General features: G+C 40.5%; 1 long non-coding RNA gene across 1 annotated transcript; it reads right to left on the minus strand.

The window, feature by feature from the left end:
• Positions 1 to 5,706: 5,706 nt before the first annotated feature.
• On the minus strand, positions 5,707 to 16,665 carry LOC138980779 (uncharacterized). The gene is made up of 2 exons (XR_011460442.1): positions 16,229 to 16,665; positions 5,707 to 6,124 (listed from the first exon to the last, which is right to left on the minus strand). It is a non-coding gene; the product is annotated as an uncharacterized lncRNA (long non-coding RNA).
• Between the last annotated feature and the right edge of the window lie 4,551 nt (positions 16,666 to 21,216).

Below are 21,216 nucleotides of genomic sequence, written 5' to 3' on the forward strand. Positions count from 1 at the left end.
AACATCTCATTGCATGATACTTCATACATGTTCATGAAAAGTATACCAGGAACGGCTGCATATTTTCGCAATAAACTGTATGATTTGCTTGCCATGTTCCGTAGTTTGGGACCACCAACACTGTTTATGACATTATCTGCTGATGATCTTCATTGGCCTGAAGTTGAAATGACAGCAAAGAATGTTTCTTATGAGGATGCTTCTTCAAAATCTTCTTTTGCAAAAACTGTCATCCAAGATCCTTTTATGAGTGCAGTACATTTTGATCGTCGATTTCAAAACCTCATGAAACATATTATCTTAGGACCTTCTGAACCACTAGGGAAAGTTGTTGACTATTTTCATCGTGTGGAATTCCAAAATCGTGGTAGTCCCCACATTCACATGTTTTTATGGATTGATGACTTTCCCCAAAATGTGGATGAAACAACCAAAGCCTTTTTGATTGATTACATTGAAAAGTGTATTGTGACAGATTTTCCTGACAATGACGATGCAGAACTATTCAAATTGGTTGAAAGAGTTCAAATTCATTCTCATACATCTTACTGCAGTTCACATTTTAAAACCAGTTGTCGATTTGGCTTTCCAAAACAAACTTCTTCAGAAACAAAAATAAACACAAACTTTGAAATCAATGATGATTCCAAGGGCAAGTTTTATGAAAGCAAACGTTCACCACAGGCCCGATATATCAATGCTTACAATCCTGTCATTTTAAGACACTGGAGAGCGAACATGGATATTCAACTTATTTGCAATGCTGAAAGTGATGCTTATTATGTTTGTGCATACATATGCAAATCTGAGCCTGATGACTTGAAAAATGCATTGGGGAAGCTTATTCAAGAGATGTCAGACCAGATTGAATCGGTTTCAACGTTTCAACGACTGATGAAGATTGGTAACTGTTTGTTACAACATCGCAGAATGAGTAGCCAAGAAGCTTCATATCGTCTTGGCAACTTTTACTTAGTCAAGTCTAGCAGAACAATTATATATGTGAACACAAGAGTTGAAGAAAAACGCTCCAAGCGTCTGAAAACCAAATTAGAATTGGACAACTTATTGGATGAGAGCACTGACATATTTGTGAACAACATTGTGGACTATTACGGACACAGGCCAATTGAACTCAAGCACAGGAGTTTGTTCTTCTTTGCTTCCTGGTTTGAAGTATGTCCAGCTCCACAACAAACCATTTCTTCCAACAAATTCAGACTTCAGAGAATTTACATCCCTACCTTTGATAAATGGTTAACAAGTCGCGTAAGGCGAAAATACAATATTTAGTCAAGTAGCTGTCGAACTCACAGAATGAAACTGAACGCAACGCAACGCAGCAAGACCGTATACTCGTAGCATCGTCACTCCACCGCCCGTGGCAAAGGCAGTGCCCGTGGAATTGACAAGAAGAGCGGGGTATTCGTTGCGCTAAGAAGGATAGCACGCTTTTCTGTACCTCTCTTCGTTTTAACTTTCTGAGCGTGTTTTTAATCCAAACATATCATATCTATATATTTTTGGAATCAGGAACCGACAAGGAATAAGATGAAAGTGTTTTTGAATTGATTTCGAAAAAAAAATTTGATAATAATTTTTATATATTTAATTTTTAAAGCTTGTTTTTAATCCGAATATAACATATTTATATGTTTTTGGAATCAGCAAATGATGGAGAATAAGATAAACGTAAATTTGGATCGTTTTATAAATTTTATTTTTTTTTTACAATTTTCAGATTTTTAATGACCAAAGTCATTAATTAATTTTTAAGCCACCAAGCTGAAATGCAATACCGAACCCCGGGCTTCGTCGAAGATTACTTGACCAAAATTTCAACCAATTTGGTTGAAAAATGAGGGCGTGACAGTGCCGCCTCAACTTTCACGAAAAGCCGGATATGACGTCATCAAAGACATTTATCAAAAAAATGAAAAAAACGTTCGGGGATTTCATACCCAGGAACTCTCATGTCAAATTTCATAAAGATCGGTCCAGTAGTTTAGTCTGAATCGCTCTACACACACACACACACACAGACACACAGACACACACACACACAGACACACGCACATACACCACGACCCTCGTTTCGATTCCCCCTCGATGTTAAAATATTTAGTCAAAACTTGACTAAATATAAAAAAGCGAACAACTGCTTGCATTTTAAGATTTCCATCTTTTCCAGCACTTAGTGAGGACAATTTCTTTTGTATGCTCATGCTGTTATATCCACATTATTCTGAGAGTGAATTACTTGCACCATGTTTAACATTTAAAGATTCATTTTCTGAGAAACGTTCTCGTTTTGACACAGAAATTGATTGGACACACTTCTCACTTACTGATCAAATTGAAACCATTATCAGAAGAAATTATTTGATTTCTTTCTATTTCATAAGTCGAGTGCATATGATTTCGGCTCGTGTTCATCGTGAGATGGACTTAGTTTCTTGTTGAACGTTCAGGCTGCTTTGGGCAAACCAGAATCAATGCTCCACAAGCCGGACAACAACTTTAATTTCTGCACAACTCCTACGCATCCCTCTTCTTTTTATTCCTTTTCTTCCCCTCCTTCCTTCCTCTTACTGTCTTTTTTTATAATGATTATGCAACGTTTATTATGTTATGATAATTTTGGATGATTAATGAGATGAGGATAATTATAATGATGATGCTTTGGATTTCCAATTTGGTTTATTTAGACAAATTGTTCAACCGTTACCGCCTTACGTTATAATATCCATGCAGGAACACCACTATAAGCTTCTAGCTTGTTGCTGTTACCTGTGTCTTTTGTATACATGTCATGATTGTATCATTTGTTGAAATAAACTTATGTTTAAACCAAAGATGAAGCTTTCGTTTCTTCTTTTTCCTCCCAGTCAAAAATGTATTGCGATTCTCTAGCCACTCCAGAAACCTTTTTCTGTCCAATCCCCGAAGCATGTCTAAGGAAAGGAAACAATTGAAAAACAACAATAACAGCAGACTGAATAATCTTTATTTATTTTCCTTGTCTACTAGTCCACTGGTCGAAACTTGGGGGTGGGCGTTTACTAGGTACTATACCATGTACACCTGCATGCAACTGAGGTTTATAAAAAAAATTAAAAAAATTCCCCGTGTTTTTATTTCATTCAGTTTGTTTGGGTTGTTGCTATTGACTTTGAAACTGACACGCCGGCGAAAACGCCGGTAACGCGTGCGCAGAGAAGGGCAAGCATCGGGAATCTTCAATTCTAAAAATAACCAACTGGTAGCTGCCGACCTTCCGCTAGACACACATGAATACCGGGGAAAAATAAATAATTACTGGGCAGTAAAAATAAATACTGGGCGGTAGTTAAACGACAGTTTGACTTTGAAGGACACAATGTTGCAGCTTTTTAGCCAGCGTGTCAGTTTCAAAGTCAATAGCAACTACCCAAACAAACTGAATGAAATAAAAACACGGGGAGACTCTTTTTTTTTTTTTTTTTTTTAATCTCAGTTGCATGCAGGTGGCTGCTACCGCATTTTAGGTGGGTTTTTTCTCTCTCACCTTTGTTTTTTTTAAGCGGGAAGCATCCTTCTTCATGGTTATTTATTTAATCTTTTTAATCAAATGTTTACATGTTTAAGTTAACAAACTTTATCAATAAACTAATATCATGTTAACCAAAGATTTTTAAAAAACCATTCCAGCCTAAAAAAAAAAATTAAAATCAATTTTGCTATTATAACGTACTCTTTTGCACATGAAGAAAATAAACAAAAATAAACAAATGCCAAAGAGTAACAAAACAATTACAGGCAGATGGAGATTTGAACTCGACTCGATCACGCATCAGGCGAACGAAAGAACCGTTCGACCACGTAATCATTTGAAAATGATCGGACACTGTAATGCATTAAAGAAGACGCTAGCACGCTTTCACCACAAGCCGGTATGATCGAGCATCGGTTGAAATCTTTCGCGAGCGGTATCTCGTATTTGTCCGCAATGCATTGGTGCTTAAATGACACCAATGTGTGTCCATGAGGGACATAAATCTACAAACAATATTTTAACAAGATTTATTCAAAATTGATGGTTTTAGAGGAGGGGGAAGGGTCCTCTAACTTTACAGCTCGGAGTTTCATGAATAACACTTAGCGGACTTATCGAGCGGAAGTGGTTTTTCAGGCCGGTATATGAGTTGCAGCTGTTTCAAGAATACGAGCCCTGAGCCCTAAGCTTGCTTCGTGAGGCCATTTTTCCCGCCACACTGGGCTTGGGTTTGTTTGTTTGCTTAACGCCCAGCCGACCACGAAGGGCCATATCAGGGCGATGCTGCTTTGACATATAACGTGCGCCACACACAAGACAGAAGTCGCAGCACAGGCTTCGTGTCTCACCCAGTCACATTATTCTGACACCGGACCAACCAGTCCTAGTACTAACCCCATAATGCCAGACGCCAGGCGGAGCAGCCACTAGATTGCCAATTTTAAAGTCTTAGATATGACCCGGCCGGGGTTCGAACCCACGACCTCCCGATCACGGGGCGGACGCCTTACCACTAGGCCAACCGTGCCGGTCCTGGGCTTGGGGACGTCGCACCAAGGAGGACACCCACAAACAACGCTATTGGGGATGAGGGAGGCGGTAAGGTTGAAGGAGAAAGTTAGAGAGAAAGAAGGGGGGGGGGGGTGGAGCTGGTACTGGAAAGGAAATAGCTTGGGCCATGTTGTTTTAGAAGATCAAATGCAAAATGCATGCCGCTTCTCTGCAATTTCAGTCGGACGAATGCTCGTAATGGGGAAGAGAAGGTTCGGCTTAAAATGCAGATTGCCTTAAGCTTCTGACTTGCTCTTATTGTTGTGGCTTCGGTTTGTCTTATTTTGTGGTGGGTTTATTTTTAATTGCATTGAAAGCATCTTGCTCTTGAAAGTCCATAACCATACAAACAATCATGACATTTTTATTTAAATACAGATCAGAGAAATGTAGACGATCGTCTATCGTGTCCAGACGGTATTGTGTGCCAGTCAACTTTTGCTTCGTGGGACGTGTCTTAACAAAATATCGTAACCCGTCCATTAACAATGCCTGAGTGTTCATGGCGGCTATAAAGCTAAATGTTTCCCTCATTCCGTTTTGACTCAAAGATCGATCATGATCGAATGTGGTGCAGCATAACCGTTCAGACAGTCCTGTCATCGACTGTGCAGCATGCTCAGCCTGGCTAGGCGGTCACCGCGACCCCCGGTCCCAGAGAAAAAGCACGGACACGAGGAAAAGCGCAAACAAAAATCAATACTATCGGAAATACAGGTAGAGAAAAAGGGAAGATTTTCACGACTGAGGCATCACGGTGACATCACAACTCAGCGGTAAGCCAATTGTCACAGGGGATTGCAGCACTTTTTCCCACCGGACAGGTCGCTTCCGGAGTATGCACTGCCCGTCGCTTGGCTGCCAGGGCTTTGGTGCACGAGAAAGTTAACACGCAAACGGGAGCCACCCGCATTGTCGGATTGGTTGAAACTGAGATGTGTTGTGATTTCCACGAATCAGAACCCGCGGTTTGTTCTCTTCCGTTTAGGTGGCACCCACTTTCGGTTCGTGCATCTCAGCCCAGGTCACGTTACCCCCCATCCTGAACTCAGGTCAAAATGAGTTCGGCTCATTCTCTCCCTGACCGGACGCGACAGTCCTACGCGAATCTATCAAAACTAGTTTGTTTGTTTATTTGTTGCTTAACGTCCAGCCGACTACGCAGAGCCATATCAGGACGAGGAAGGGGGGGATGAAGGGGGCCACTTGTCAAGCGATTCCTGTTTACAAATTATATGCACTAACCCATTACTTGTGTCCCAGCAGGCTTTAGTAAAACTAAATTAATACCTACTGGAAGATTACCAGTTTCCAGTATGTTAAAATAGGCTTAACCTATCTACTGCTGGACTTACATCAGAACACTAACAGATTAAACTATACATGAATCGCGAGACAAGCGGCAAGAGAAGAGATTTTTGGAAAAAATACAGGTGAATGAGCAAGAAGGCAGAAAAAAAGAAAAGAATTCATGAAGAAAAAGAGAGCATGACAGGAAAGAGGAACCAAAAATCTACCTAACAGCAAACTAAAAAGCTCCTGCGGTTCCAAAAACAGGAGGGGCCTTTAATTTCATAACCGCAGTGCCCCACTGCGGGTATCAAAACTAGGAATACAGAGTTATCTCCCATATGTTTTTCGAGAGCACTGATCTAAATTTGAGATCAGTGTTCGCGAGACGAAAATGATTGCAGATTGGCCGACTTCGACAGTGATCTCCGTTCTGTTCTTCACAGTTATGATAAAGACATCGTTCTAAGGTCAAAACAAGTCGAAATTTTGGGACTGCTGCCGGAAGGAGACCGTAATATATGGTTGCATCACTACAGAAAAAATCGTCTGCTTCAGCGAACGCCGAAACCAAACGGTTAATTATCACGTGACACTTTTGCCATATTTAGAGTTGTTTGCACAGTAAATACAGCCGCGAAAAAATAGCTCCCTTGAAACTGTCTTACAAATCAATTCCTTTGTAATTTAAAAATTACACAACACCATGAAAAATCATTATCGATGATCGCGAATCTGCTTATATCAATAATACATTACAAAAAGCTCTAAATATAAAAAAAAAAATCGGTTTCCTTGCCAGACAAGGAAACTCAAGGCATCCTGTCAGGGAGAGAATGAGCCGAACTCATTTTGACCTGAGTTCAGGATGACGTTACCCCGTCATGACGCTTCCACGGACTCAGTTCAATTCGTCAGTTTCACACACACACACACACACACACTACGACAGTCATGTGGATATTTTATTTCTGTAGCTTACAGGGACATTGGGCGTCCTGGAGCGAACTGGCCTATTCCCGCCAAAGCATGTCTTGTGTTCTTTCTTTATTCTTTATTTGGTGTTTAACGTCGTTTTCAACCACGAAGGTTATATCGCGACGGGGAAAGGGGGCAGATGGGATAGAGCCACTTGGCAATTGTTTCTTGTTCACAAAAGCACTAATCAAAAATTTGCTCCAGGGGCTTGCAACGTAGTACAATGTATTACCTTACTGGGAGAATGCAAGTTTCCAGTACAAAGGACTTAACATTTCTTACATACTGCTTGACTAAAATCTTTACAAAAATTGACTATATTCTATACAAGAAACACTTAACAAGGGTAAAAAGAGAAACAGAATCCGTTAGTCGCCTCTTACGACATGCTGGGGAGCATCGGGTAAATTCTTCCCCCTAACCCGCGGGAGGTATGTCTTGTGTGGGCAGATGAAGCTACCACTGGCATTGATTCTTAGATCTCCTCGTTCTTTGAAGTTTCCATGTTCAACGGTTAAATGCAGAACTGTAAGAAATGCTGCACCTTCAAGGCAGAAACACAACACGACACCAGCTGGGTTTTTTCAAATTCTTCATGCATTGATTTTTTTTAATCTGCACTCAAAAACAATCTTTTTGAAGTTGACATTCATTCAAATAAAGAGGAATTATGGCCGCTGTGTATTTTTTTCGATATTTTTAAAAAGAGAGGTAGTGCACCACGAAAACAGTGTTCGCTCAAAACAGGGGACACGCCTTTTTCTAGAAAAATACGTACACTTCTTGAAAGAAAGTTGTAAAGAAAGTTTCGCACAATGATTCGTGATCAGGAAAACTGTTTAGAGCACCAAATTTCTTTCAACGTGTCTAGTTATCTCGATTGAAAATTGCTGACTATAGTTTTTGAAACGGACTTTAAGGTATTTTTAGGTTTAAACAATTCTGTATGATGCTCGATTATAGATATGACTTTCCGGATATAACGTATGAAAGAACCCATTGTTATTAACCGAATTAAGATATTTTCCCAATTACAGTGGTTTGTAAAATCATTTGATGAACATTGTTGCAAACACAAATTTGAACATCTTTAGACGTTATGGTTTTATGTAAGCATTTGATCAAAAAATAGTTAATGACTGAGAACGCTAAAAATAGCTACTCCGAAGTAGCGAGGTTGGTGTGTTTCATCTGCATATTTGAGTCTTTCGCACACTCTGGTGCTAATGTAAGTGGTCAGAACGGTAAGAGTAACGAACGAACCACCAAGATATCGTATTTTCAGCAGGGTGCACTCTATTTTTCAAGTCTTGATGATCCTGAATATATTTTGCAGACAACTGAAATAATCAATAAGAAAAGGCTACGAATTTTTCAAAATTGCGGTGCACCTCGAGGCCCATGTCTGCTCTTTAATCGTAGGTAAGTTTTTAACACCAAAAACAACGCAAAAGACACGTTCGAACTGCCTAACTGCACAAGGTGAAAGCGTGTTTTATCCCATGACCTGCCCCTTTTATAGCTGAGGAGGTGATTATTCTGGATAATCCATCACAACCATATGGATAATCCATCACAACCGAGTCTCGATCTCACCTGTCATTGGTCATTGTCTTTGATCTCAGAGTACAATTGAATAATTTATAGAGGTCATCTGCATATTTATCGTTAACTCGGAGACTACTTTCTTTAGCAAAACGATTGAAATATTCTGCGGAATAAAAGTCAAACTCACGTTTAGCTACGATCTACATTTTAACATTGAAGAAATAAAGAAAACAACAAAGAATACACATAATCTGCTGTGGTGAAAAGAGCCGAGTGAAGATTATGAGTTGGCCGAAGCGGTGAGAAAGAGAGAGAGAGCGATAGAGACAGACAGTGATTCAAGGCGCACAACTCTAGTACTCTTCATAGGCAACCGCTTAGATCAATCCCGTCAACAAAATCCTTATTCAAAATCCTGAGCGACGAAATAAGAATTAAACTAAAACAGTATGCTTACAGTTTTGTTCATTTGCTATCGCTTTTAGAGCATCGATTGCTAAATCTGGTTCAACAGAACAAGGCTGTCCCATCTGACGTCTGTCGTCTGCTGTCTGCTGCAGATCTGTCGTTTGCTATCGTGTCAGATTGACCAGCAACATGGAAATTGCCACTTACAAAGTTGGAGATACGGTTAAAATAAAAGGTGGCGAAGAAGGTCGGATCTTGCGTGTGTTATTTTTCAATTTTAAAGTAAACAACGGTGTCTAGGTTCAGGTCATGCAGGCAGATAGATTTACAAGTTTTGACCTACATTGAGTACAGTACAGATAACTAATTACTGGCCTAAGACTGAAAGCCAGACATCAAAGTAAGGCTCACCTAAATGACGATTGAAGAAGTAAGTAATCCAAATTTGAACACTGAAGCACAACAGCTCGAATAAGCACAAATTCAGCAATCATCCTCATCACTTGTAAAATCACACACTCGCAGTCTTTTTGGCGAATGCCTCTGACAACCGACTTGGGTCACCGGGTACATCACGAAGCGTCCCGGTACCGAAGCGTCCCGGTACCGAAGCGTCCCGGTGCCGAAGCGTCCCGGTACCGAAGCGTCCCACTATAACGCGTCACAGGGGTACCGGGACGCTTTGGTACCGGGACGCTTCGGGACGCTCCCGCGCAGTAGGGCACGAAGCGTCCCGGTACCGAAGCGTCCCGGTGCCGAAGCGTCCCGGTACCAGTCACCACGCACATCCTCGGCTCGCATGCCAATGTAATTTATAAAGCAAAGGGAATGCCTGTAATTCACACAGAGCAATCACTTGGTCTTAAACGTGCACAAGACAAAAACTGTCATACTGGGGGAGCGAGCCAGTCTGAAGAGTACTCGGGTCCAGCGCGAGCGTTTTTTATTACCCAAATGAACCCAAACAAACCCAAATTAACCCAAATGATACAATTTAAAAGTCGGAGGCAGAACTGAAAAGACTTTTTCCGACGCTCACGCTTAGTGAAGCCAGAAAGCGCGCGTGTGTGATAACAGACATATCCCTCTTGTGAACGGAAGCCTCCGGACTTTTCCCCCGAACTTGTCCACACGGGTACAGTATTTCTAAATTGGTGTAATGTGAGTACAGATCTAAAGTAAAGTTGGGGAAAAGTTGGGCAAAAAGTGATTTTTTTTTTACCGAAAGCAAATCAAGGTCTGTGCAAAATTAAAAAAATCAGTGAAGTTAAGGTCAAATCAAGGTCAAGATTAAATTTAAAAAAAATAAATATGGTTAGTCAAGTCAAGATCAAATCAAGGTCAACAAGGGCGGATCTGGGGGGGGGGGGTTACACGGGTTACGTAACCCCCCCCCCACCCCCCCCAAAAAAGAGGTAATTTATTGGCTCAGGATGCACCAGATAGCTCTATTTTTCTTCTTTGGATAAAAAAAAATTCCGGGGGGGCATGCCCCCGGACCCCCCTAGAGGCTTAGGCGCCGTCAACTTGTATCTTCGTTTAACTTGTATCTTGGTCAAGGTTTAAAAAAAAAAGTCTAAGTCCTGTGACGCGTTATAGTGGGACGCTTCGGTACCGGGACGCTTTGGTACCGGGACGCTTCGGTACCGGGACGCTTTGGTACCGGGACGCTTCGGTACCGGGACGCTTTGGTACCGGGACGCTTCGGTACCGGGACGCTTTGGTACCGGGACGCTTCGGTACCGGGACGCTTTGGTACCGGGACGCTTCGGGGTGTCCCCGGGTCACCGACTGAAACTGGCCGGTAACTGCACAGTTTCCAATGCATTGAACTGCGCAATCTCTGTAATTCGTTTTCTTAAGGCAAAAAAAAAAGTTGTATGTTTCTGGTAACATGGCTACAAAAAATAGGGTAGGTAGGTAGGGATTTTTTTGTTGTTGTTGTGGTCAGGGTAGAAAATAACTATACAGTGACGCAAAGAGACTGGACTTACTATACAAAGAGAAAGACAACACATTACAAAACAAATGAGACAAAAGGGATGCGGGGTTATCCCCCTTGTGTCGTGTGCCGTCTGTTACTTTCGTTTTGACGCGCTTTTTTTTCTTTTTTTTTTTACAATTGCAATAAAAAAAAGTCTAGGGTCGGCGGGAAAAACTAGGTAGGGTCGGGTGACCAGAAACATACAACTTTTTTTTGTGTGGCCTTTTTGACTCACATGCGAAGCAAAAGTGAGTCTATGTACTCACCCGAGTCGTCCGTCCGTCCGTCCGTCCGTCCGGCCGGCCGGAAAACTTTAACGTTGGATATTTCTTGGACACTATTCAGTCTATCAGTACCAAATTTGGCAAGATGGTGTATGATGACAAGGCCCCAAAAAACATACATAGCATCTTGACCTTGCTTCAAGGTCAAGGTCGCAGGGGCCATAAATGTTGTCTAAAAAACAGCTATTTTTCACATTTTTCCCATTTTCTCTGAAGTTTTTGAGATTGAATACCTCACCTATATATGATATATAGGGCAAAGTAAGCCCCATCTTTTGATACCAGTTTGGTTTACCTTGCTTCAAGGTCAAGGTCACAGGAGCTCTTCAAAGTTGGATTGTATACATATTTTGAAGTGACCTTGACCCTGAACTATGGAAGATAACTGTTTCAAACTTAAAAATTATGTGGGGCACATGTTATGCTTTCATCATGAGACACATTTGGTCACATATGATCAAGGTCAAGGTCACTTTGACCCTTATGAAATGTGACCAAAATAAGGTAGTGAACCACTAAAAGTGACCATATCTCATGGTAGAAAGAGCCAATAAGCACCATTGTACTTCCTATGTCTTGAATTAACAGCTTTGTGTTGCATGACCTTGGATGACCTTGACCTTGGGTCAAGGTCACATGTATTTTGGTAGGAAAAATGTGTAAAGCAGTTCTTAGTGTATGATGTCATTGCTAGGTTTAGGTCAAGCATGTGAGTCGTATGGGCTTTGCCCTTCTTGTTTGATGACTAAATACAAAAGCAGACGTTTTATGGCGCGTTTACCAAAAAGACAAAAGGGGACTCGTTTCTCGTTTCGCACATGAATTTGATGACACGATTTGCGGTCGCTGAAGGTTTGGCCAGCAGAAAACAGGCACTCGCAGAGTTTGTGTCAAAAAGTGGTGTTTTTTAATGAAAACGTCGGAGTAATGGGATAAAAAGCTAAGCTTACACACCTCGCCAGAGGCTCGGTAATACCTGAAAATCGACCCTAGGGAAAATATGCACGATATTTAGAACTCGGAGTGTGCACGTGTAACCTATATATTTTGTCTCCATGTTTTGGAGATTTCCGATTTTCCGAGAGAGTTAATACTCTTAGCTTGGTTATGTCTACTTAAGGCACTTGCCGACACAAAGACTAGCGCTCAAGGCAGGAATCGACTGTCGTATGCACGGCGGTAGAATACACAGTTTTTCAACTCGGCGGAATCAATATTCTTCGGCTGCTCATAATTCAACTTACCAGGTAATTACACTGATATTGAAAGAAAGAATGTTTAATTTTAACAAACAAAACTGACGATCGCCCGAAAAGTTTGAGGAGAACTTTAGCTTTTTCGTTACAGTGCCAGCTGCACTCTCTGCCATTCTGTCTTTCGGAAAGCATGTACATGTTTCTTGGTGTACAATTAACAAACAGTTCTTTGCTGTGGTGGATTGGATCAGTGGTGTTGTTGAATGGTGTTGGACGTTGTCACAAAGATGTGAGTAGGATATTTGTGATGTGAAAACACGTCGTGATTTTAACCTCCCTAAAGATTGAATTGCGATGCGTAGGGACAGGTTAGAAGGTTGTCACGGGTTTCGTGTGTTGCACGAGGAAATAGCTTTAGCTTGACATTAGTTGTGTTTACAAGTTTGAGAAATATAGCTGGCTATGAACTGGGAACATTACAGCGCCCAAGATTTTCAACCAGGAAGGTTGTAAGCGTGTGTCGGTCTTGTTCAGGGAACAAGCTCTCTTTCAAGAGACGGGTGTCTTAAAGGCAGAGTAAGCCTCCCGTAAACCATCACAGATACGGTCAGGCTTTTACACACAGTACAAACACCATTTCATTTAAACACTCACCAATTAAGAACATCCTAGGTGCCCTCCGTAAAGAGCGAACAATTTTCAAAGAATTTATTTTTGCGTGGTTTATCTTACCCCTGAGCCATCGTGAACCCGTGTGATCCAGTTTTCCCTTTTCACAATGCAGTCGTCATAGTTAGTCATTTGAATGCGACTCGACGTGAGCTTATCTACAATAGCACGTTTTTTTTTTATGCACGAAACAACGGCTGTGGTTCACAAGAACCCTAGCGATGGCTTTTGACTGTTGAGAGGAACGGCGATTTGCACTGATAAACCGGCCGTCGTCTGCTACGACCCTTGCGTGACCCTGCTTCCGGGCTTTTCTTTTTTTAAACTTTCACAACTTCGAATTGTTCTGATCTTGTCTTGATGAAAAACGAATTCTTTTATGATTAAAGAATGTTTGTGTAACAAGCTGTTAATTTATTATTTAGATTTTAAAAGTTAGGTCTAGCGCAAAAACGAGGCGCCGTTGTTGTTAACGGAACAAGTCTACGAAAATAAATTCTTTGAAAATGTCTCACGCACGACAGAAAGCAGCCAGGATGTTCCCGTTCGGTGAGCGTTCAAATGGAAGTATGCTTGTACTGTATTTAGACGCTCGGGGAGCTCTGTGATGGTTTACGGGAGGCTTACTGTGCCTTTAAGGTAAATGATTTACTATGTTGTATATTATTGAAGCTTGAATACATAGCTGGAATGTAAATGGTAGTGTATGCAAAGTGCACTAAATTCTAGTGTGAAGTTTTAAGAGAATTCTTGTTGTGATTGTATTACGGGTTTTGTTGGGAAGTTCTTGAACATAAATGTTGTTACGCATTTATGTTAGGTTTAAGACAGTGATGCTATGAATGGTAGTGTCATTAAATGGATTAAGTGATTCATGGATTAAGTATAGCTTGGGTATTGACTGTGGACGGAATGTGAATGTAGAATGAACAAGAGAGATGATACATGACTGTTTAGAAAGAAGAGATGGTTTAAGAGAATGTTGTATTAAGACTTGGGTTAATTCTTTAGGAGTTTCCATGAGGAGTTTCCATGGAGTGTACGAGGGGCGGACCTCACACGGGAGAGCGCAGAAGGATGGTGGCAAAAGAGACCACATCGGCGCAGATGGCTGGACGGAGAAGTCTCCATCGTTACCGGTCGTAAAGACGACGGTTCTTTTCGCTAATGGTGAAAGTGTTTCTCGGGGAGAAACGTGAAAGGTGCATGTTGGCATCTATAAGGAGAGTTTCTGGGAAATCATCATCTACATGGATTCAGCGGCACAAGGATGTGTAAATGACGACATGCAGTGAGACGTGATACGAACTCGTGAGTGTCTGTCAACACCTTACCGTGTGCAGTAATTTATTATTGAGATAGTATTTTTATATCATTAATCACATGTATGGAGTGATTGTGATGAGATTGTGTGAACTGTGTATTCGAGAGATTGATTGGTATTGATGTTTTGAGGTGAAGAATTATGTTGTAATTTGTGAGGAATTAATAAGTCTGTATCCTCCCAAATTCTGTGTTTGAAGTGTGTAGTGCGAAGAGTGAAGAGTCAGTTTAATTAGATAGGGCAGAACGCGAATACATAACAGTAACTCCTTTATTCGCACCATAATCCACTTCATGACAACGTAGATAAACAATATTCGTCTGTTTTGAGTTACAACATTTGAAATCATTGCTATGTAAGCCTGCAATTCGTTTCCACGACAGCTAGAAGCATTTAGTGCCATGCGTTTAGATGATCTAATATTCAGTATGCGTGATAAATGTGCATTCACTTCGTTTGCGGTTAGGTTTCACGACAGTTACTGCTTGTCCAACATTTCTGCTGCAACAGTCATCTGGTCTGAGAACTTCCTGGAGATATAAACTTAGCAAAAAAATAATTGCGACAAATTTCGCACCCCAACTAAAACATTTATTCCCCTGTCATTTCATTCACACTTTCTATGCCATTTAAAGCAGTCCACTCGACATCTGGCGCACATTTCGGATCAAAGATATATTTTACAGGAATAACGTGACTGACGCTCAAAATAAGGATACCCCCAAAGTCGACCGGACAAAAACGTACGGTACACTTGAAAAATCAAGAAAATTCATAATAGGCGAAACTTAGCAACTTTTACATACGATGAGAAAGTCAAACCAACTATCTGACCAGAACAGGTTGGTTTTTTAAACTGGCTTGCATATTTCGTGTTTTATGTCATTCCAACTGATGCAGGTGTCGATCGCATCAGGGGTAAATAAAAAGAGGGGGTTTGCGTCAATTTTGAGGGGTACAATGACAAAAAGCGCTGTATTTCAGCATTGACCCGATGGATCGCTTTAGAATTTTCAGGATATTATGCCTACAAACTGAACGTAAATTGAGTAAAATTTCGGATTGTTACAGATATCGGTTCAGATGTTATGCAATGCTCCGGAAATATTTGTAAAACCCGTTGTTTAAGTAACAATCGAACAATTCATGACTATGCATATCTTCAGGTAAATATTGATACACGAACTGCAAATTTTATTTGCGTATGACCACTGGCGTAATTTCGCTAGCCATAACATAAGAGAAAAACAAGTCACGTGAAGCTATATAAAACATTTAGTCAGCCGGTATCAAACTTGAAGATCAAACCACAAACCAATCATCTATATTAAGATAGTCTCAGCTAGCCATACCCGAAGACCGAGACGGGTCACGCTCGTCTCCGCGAAGCATGCGATCTTACTGAACATATTTTCTTTCATTCTCAGTGTAAACATAACATTTCTATATATTTTTGATTCAGAAGAAGATGAGGAATACAGTGCAATCATTTTTTGAAATCTGCTTCTGATAATTTGATTTTAATGAAAACTTTATTGAGCTTTGAGTATTGAGTATTAACTAATTTGTAAGCTTCCGAGCTGAAATGCAATCCCATAGTCCGGACTTCGTCGAAGATTGCTTGACCCAAATTTCAATCAATTTGGATATGACGTCATCAAATATATCTATCAAAAAAATATGCAAATTAAAATTACAAAAATTAAAATAAAATGAAAAAGAGAACGAGAAAGGAGTGCAGAAGAAATAAAAATTAAAGATAAAAATTAATAACCATTTTTTTAATTTAAATTAAAAAAAATTTTAAAAAAATATTAAAATAAAATGAAAGAGAGCGAGAAAGGAGTGCAGAATAACCCGTCGCGATATAACCTTCGTTGAAAACGACGTTAAACTCCAAATAAAGAAAGAAAGTGCAGAATATCCCGCAGTGGGGCACTGCGGTTATGAAATTAAAGGCACCTCCTGTTTTTGGAACCGCAGGAGCTTTCTAGTTTGCTGTTAGGTAGATTTTTGGTTCCTCTTTCCTGTCATGCTCTCTTTTTCTTCATGAATTCTTTTCTTTTTTCTGCCTTCTTGCTCATTCACCTGTATTTTTTCCAAAAATCTCTTCTCTTGCCGCTTGTCTCGCGATTCATGTATAGTTTAATCTGTTAGTGTTCTGATGTAAGTCCAGCAGTAGATAGGTTAAGCCTATTTTAACATACTGGAAACTGGTAATCTTCCAGTAGGTATTAATTTAGTTTTACTAAAGCCTGCTGGGACACAAGTAATGGGTTAGTGCATTTGTAAACAGGAATCGCTTGACAAGTGGCCCCCTTCATCCCCCCCTTCCTCGTCCTGATATGGCTCTGCGTAGTCGGCTGGACGTTAAGCAACAAATAAACAAACAAACAAACAAGTGCAGAATAAAAAAGTGAAAGCTGCATGCTCGCATGAAAATAATAAACAAAAAAATATTCGAACCACGCACCTACGCCTTCCCACATAAGCGCCATAAACAATTGAGCTATTGTGCGCTCGTCGAAATCAAGCCTCTCTTATAGTATATCAACCCCTCCACACATCGAGAGCGCCATCTTAGCGCATAACCACTTCATGTCCCAAATAGAAACTTATTCTGGGGACACAAATAGAAACTTACATACATACATACGAGAGCGCCGCGGGACGATGTTTCAAACCCAGACTTACGCAATGACAGTACACAGTCAATTTAAGTTGAAAACGTCTTTGACAACAGCTGAAACGAATTAAAAAACATGTTATCTGACTAGTGTACACGCCTATGCTTTGTAAAAGCTTCCATGCTTCGTGTATAAAGGTTTTAGGTCTCACTTAGCACATGTCTTCGACGTCAAGTGTTAGGTTAAAACGCGCGTCCTCATGCGAAATCTTTAGCACCCGCCTTACAGGGATTTTTTTTTTCCTGGCCGGGTGCCAAAAGCGTGTAAAGCTAATATCTTCCGTTTGCCTACCGTTAGGAACGTAACATTTTGCACAAACCCTTGGCCCCATAATTCCAAGCTACTCGCCATATTTGAGCTCAAGTGACCCCAGAGTACCAGAGATACAGTCCCCATTCTTCAACTGGACAACAACTGGACAAACAAACAACCACAGAGAGCGAAACCTAAGTAGCCGGGCTATTCTTTCTTTCTTTCTTTATTTGGTGTTTAACGTCGTTTTCAACCATTCAAGGTTATATCGCGACGGGGAAAGGGGGGGAGATGGGATAGGGGAAAGGGGGGAGATGGGATAGAGCCACTTGTTAATTGTTTCTTGTTCACAAAAGCACTAATCAAAAAATTGCTCCAGGGGCTTGCAACGTAGTACAATATATGACCTTACTGGGAGAATGCACGTTTCCAGTACAAAGGACTTAACATTTCTTACATACTGCTTGACTAAAATCTTTACAAACATTGACTATATTCTATACAAGAAACACTTAACAAGGGTAAAAGGGGAAACAGAACCGTTAGTCGCCTCTTACGACATGCTGGGTAGCATCGGGTAAATTCTTTCTCGTCCCAACCAATATGGGACTCCCCCTAACCCGCGGGTGGTAGCCGGGCTATAAATAGCCGGCGGCTACAAAAATTCACAGGCGTGCTATCTAAATTGTCGTTGCCAGAAAAGACACAAGATTGGCTACATATTCACAGTAAAAACAACACTTGTTATTCGTGTGTTTGAATTCAAAAACGTTTTGTTCGTTAGTGCTTCGCGATAAGAGATCGCTGCCTAAGACGAGCATCCATTTTGAACTGTCTTTTTTTTTTTAAACAAGTCTGAAGAATAAACGTTTTGTGAACGTTACGAAGCGAAAGAAATATATTTAGTCAATCTGTCGAACTCACAGAAAGAAAATGAACGCACTGCACCGGCAGCTGGTCGCTTGAAGTGACAATTAAGCCTGGCGTACATCGCTTAACAGGAAACCGCGCTTTTCCTTATCATTTTTTAACTTTCTGAGCTTGTTTTTAATCCAAACATAACAAATATATATATGTATGTTTTTGGCATCAGAAAATAATAAAGAATAAGATGTTATCATTTTTTAATCGAATATTACAATTTTAACGAGAATTTCGAGATTTTTCAATTAATTTTCAACCTTCCAAGCTGAAATGCAATCCCATAGTCCGGGCTTCGTCGAAGATTGCTTGACCAATATTTCAATCAATTTGATCGATAAATGTGGGTGTGATAGTGTGCCGCCCCAACTTTCACACACAGCCGAATATGACGTCATCAAAGACATTTATCGGAAAAAAAGATTATATCTGGGGATGTCATTCTCAGGAACTCTCATTTAAAGTTTCATGAAGATCGATCCAGTAGTTTTTTCTGAATCGCTCTACACAAACACAAACACACACAAGACACACACACACCACCAACCTCGTCTCGATTCCCCGTCTATGTTAAAACATTTAGTCAAGTTTTAACTAAATGAAAAACGAGAAAAGGCTAAATTGAACAAGTTTTGAACACGAGTAGGAAGAACTGCCAATGACAGAACCAATATCGATCTTTAGTGCAGGCTATTTCGTGCCTCGTTTGGCCGTCTTGCAAACTTTTGATATCACGCAATAGATTGGATGAGGCCAAGTTTGTTTGTTTGTTTGTTTGCTTAACGCCCAGCCGACCACAAAGGGCCATATCAGGGCGGTGCTGCTTTGACATATATAACGTGCGCCACACACAAGACAGAAGTCGCAGCACAGGCTTCATGTCTCACCCAGTCACATTATTCTGACACCGGACCAACCAGTCCTAGCACTAACCCCATAATGCCAGACGCCAGGCGGAGCAGCCACTAGATTGCCAATTTTAAAGTCTTAGGTATGACCCGGCCGGGGTTCGAACCCACGACCTCCCGATCACGGGGCGGACGCCTTACCACTAGGCCAACCATGCCGGTGGATGAGGCCAAGTCACAGATCAACAACAAAACAGTCTTAGTGTCACATTAGGATGATTACAACAACAACAACAACTACAAAAAACCACTTTATTCAGTAATCACCCGTCGGGCAAGTGTCCGACTTTCAGATAAACCTGTAACCAAATACGACGAGATACTCTTACACATTCCAGCAACATGACTTTTCTTTCAGCTGGCTACTCCCTGGTCTCAGGGCTGACATACAACCAAATGTTTCCAGAAACTGAGTCATTGTTAAATGTCTTCTGCTGGTTTTTTTAAAAGACATAAAGAGAAAACCATCCACAAAAGTCAAGATAAATATAATGAGCGAAACTAGGCTAAATTTGTTCTCACAGTTTGCCGTTTTGTCTAAATAATTATGAGCTCTGTAGGCCTATTGTGTTTGTGATTTTAAGGGTAGGATTGATTAAAGATGTGTTCTGTTTGTTGTTTGATTTGATGATAATCAGTGTTTAAACATCCACTTTGACTGATAGCCATAGCTCACTGTGCCATTATTTACTTTTACCTTCTGGATGACGTCACACGGCGTCTCTTTCCGACAGCTGTAATTCATAGAGGTTCTGGCGCTACCTGGAGATATGATATGTGGGATATTCAGACTTCGCTGACAGAAATGCTAAATAATCCCATGAGTTTTACATTTTTGTGGAGAAAGTCACTCCATCTTTTGAAAATTAAGATTTTATAGTTTGTTTGTTTGTTTGTTTGTTTGCTTAACGCCCAGCCGACCAGATTTTATAGTAGTTTTAAAGGGATATAACTTACCGAAAAACTATGTCCAACTACCCCAACTTATTTATTTTTAATTTGTCACCACACAACAGGAATACATGAAAACAAGTGTTTGAGAGCTCAGATATTCACATTGAAACGGCTGTGTTTTGAGTGGCATTTCCAGACTGTATTCTTCTCAACGCGGCGCATTCTTCGTCACTTTTGATTTGTGTCCTACCTTTTGCTACTGTGAAGACAACGTGGTTCACGCGCTGTTGCTAGAGGTACAGAAATCGATCAAATGAGCTACAGATACAGAGTTCGGTCTGGGAGTTGAAATAGATGTCAACACAAACGAGGAATGTCTTGGTATCAATGTTTTAGCGTTAGATTGTTTAAATCTAAATACTGTGTTGGGTGTTTTTTTGACGCTGTCTATATTCTCACATGAACAGTGTGTTTGTTAACGCTGTGTTATACATCAGTTTATAGCCCCGTAAATCACGGAATAAATGTTGATGCGTTTGCTAGATTCAAAGTACTGTCTGAATCCAACAGTATGTTTTTGCTTCGAGGAATGTGTGACCATTAGAAATAAATAAAATATGACGAGGAATGGAATCGGGACTCCTGATACAGGAGAGCTGACGTCGATAACCACTTGCCGATTTAAATACATTTACATAATTAGCATAGTTACGAAGCATTTTTGAGGAAATCCTTAAAGGGGTATCTCAATTACAGCACAGAAAATATCCTTTGAACTTTTTAGGTCCAATTCGTCAGAAAACTTTCCCAAAATGGCTCACTAGGTGTTACATTATTAAACGTGTCGTGTTATTCTAAACTTGCCCCAAAAGTATTGCAACAGATTTCAAACCCAAATTAAAGCGTTAATCCCCGTGTCATTTAATTAAAACTGAATATGCCAGTTAAGGCCGTTTACTTAACCTTCAGGATTACCTTCTTGATTAAATATTTCTTTTACAGGGATCACGTGACCGCCGCTCAAGTAAGGGTTACTGGGTACCCTCAAAATCGACCAGACAAAAACAGAAGGGCCGAACGAAAAGTCGACAAAAAATCACAATAAGCAAAACTTTGCAACCTTGACATCTGAATAAACAACCGTAACTATCTAAACTTTCGTACGAAGTATCTCTGGTATGTTGGTAAAATATTCTGAAAGTTTCAAAGCAATCCACTAAGTCATTGCTAAAAATGTAGCGCTTTTTGACATGATACCCATAAAAATGGACGCAAAACGTCCCGTTTT

Source organism: Littorina saxatilis, linkage group LG11 (genome assembly GCF_037325665.1).
Source record: "Littorina saxatilis isolate snail1 linkage group LG11, US_GU_Lsax_2.0, whole genome shotgun sequence".
NCBI lineage: Eukaryota > Metazoa > Mollusca > Gastropoda > Littorinimorpha > Littorinidae > Littorina > Littorina saxatilis.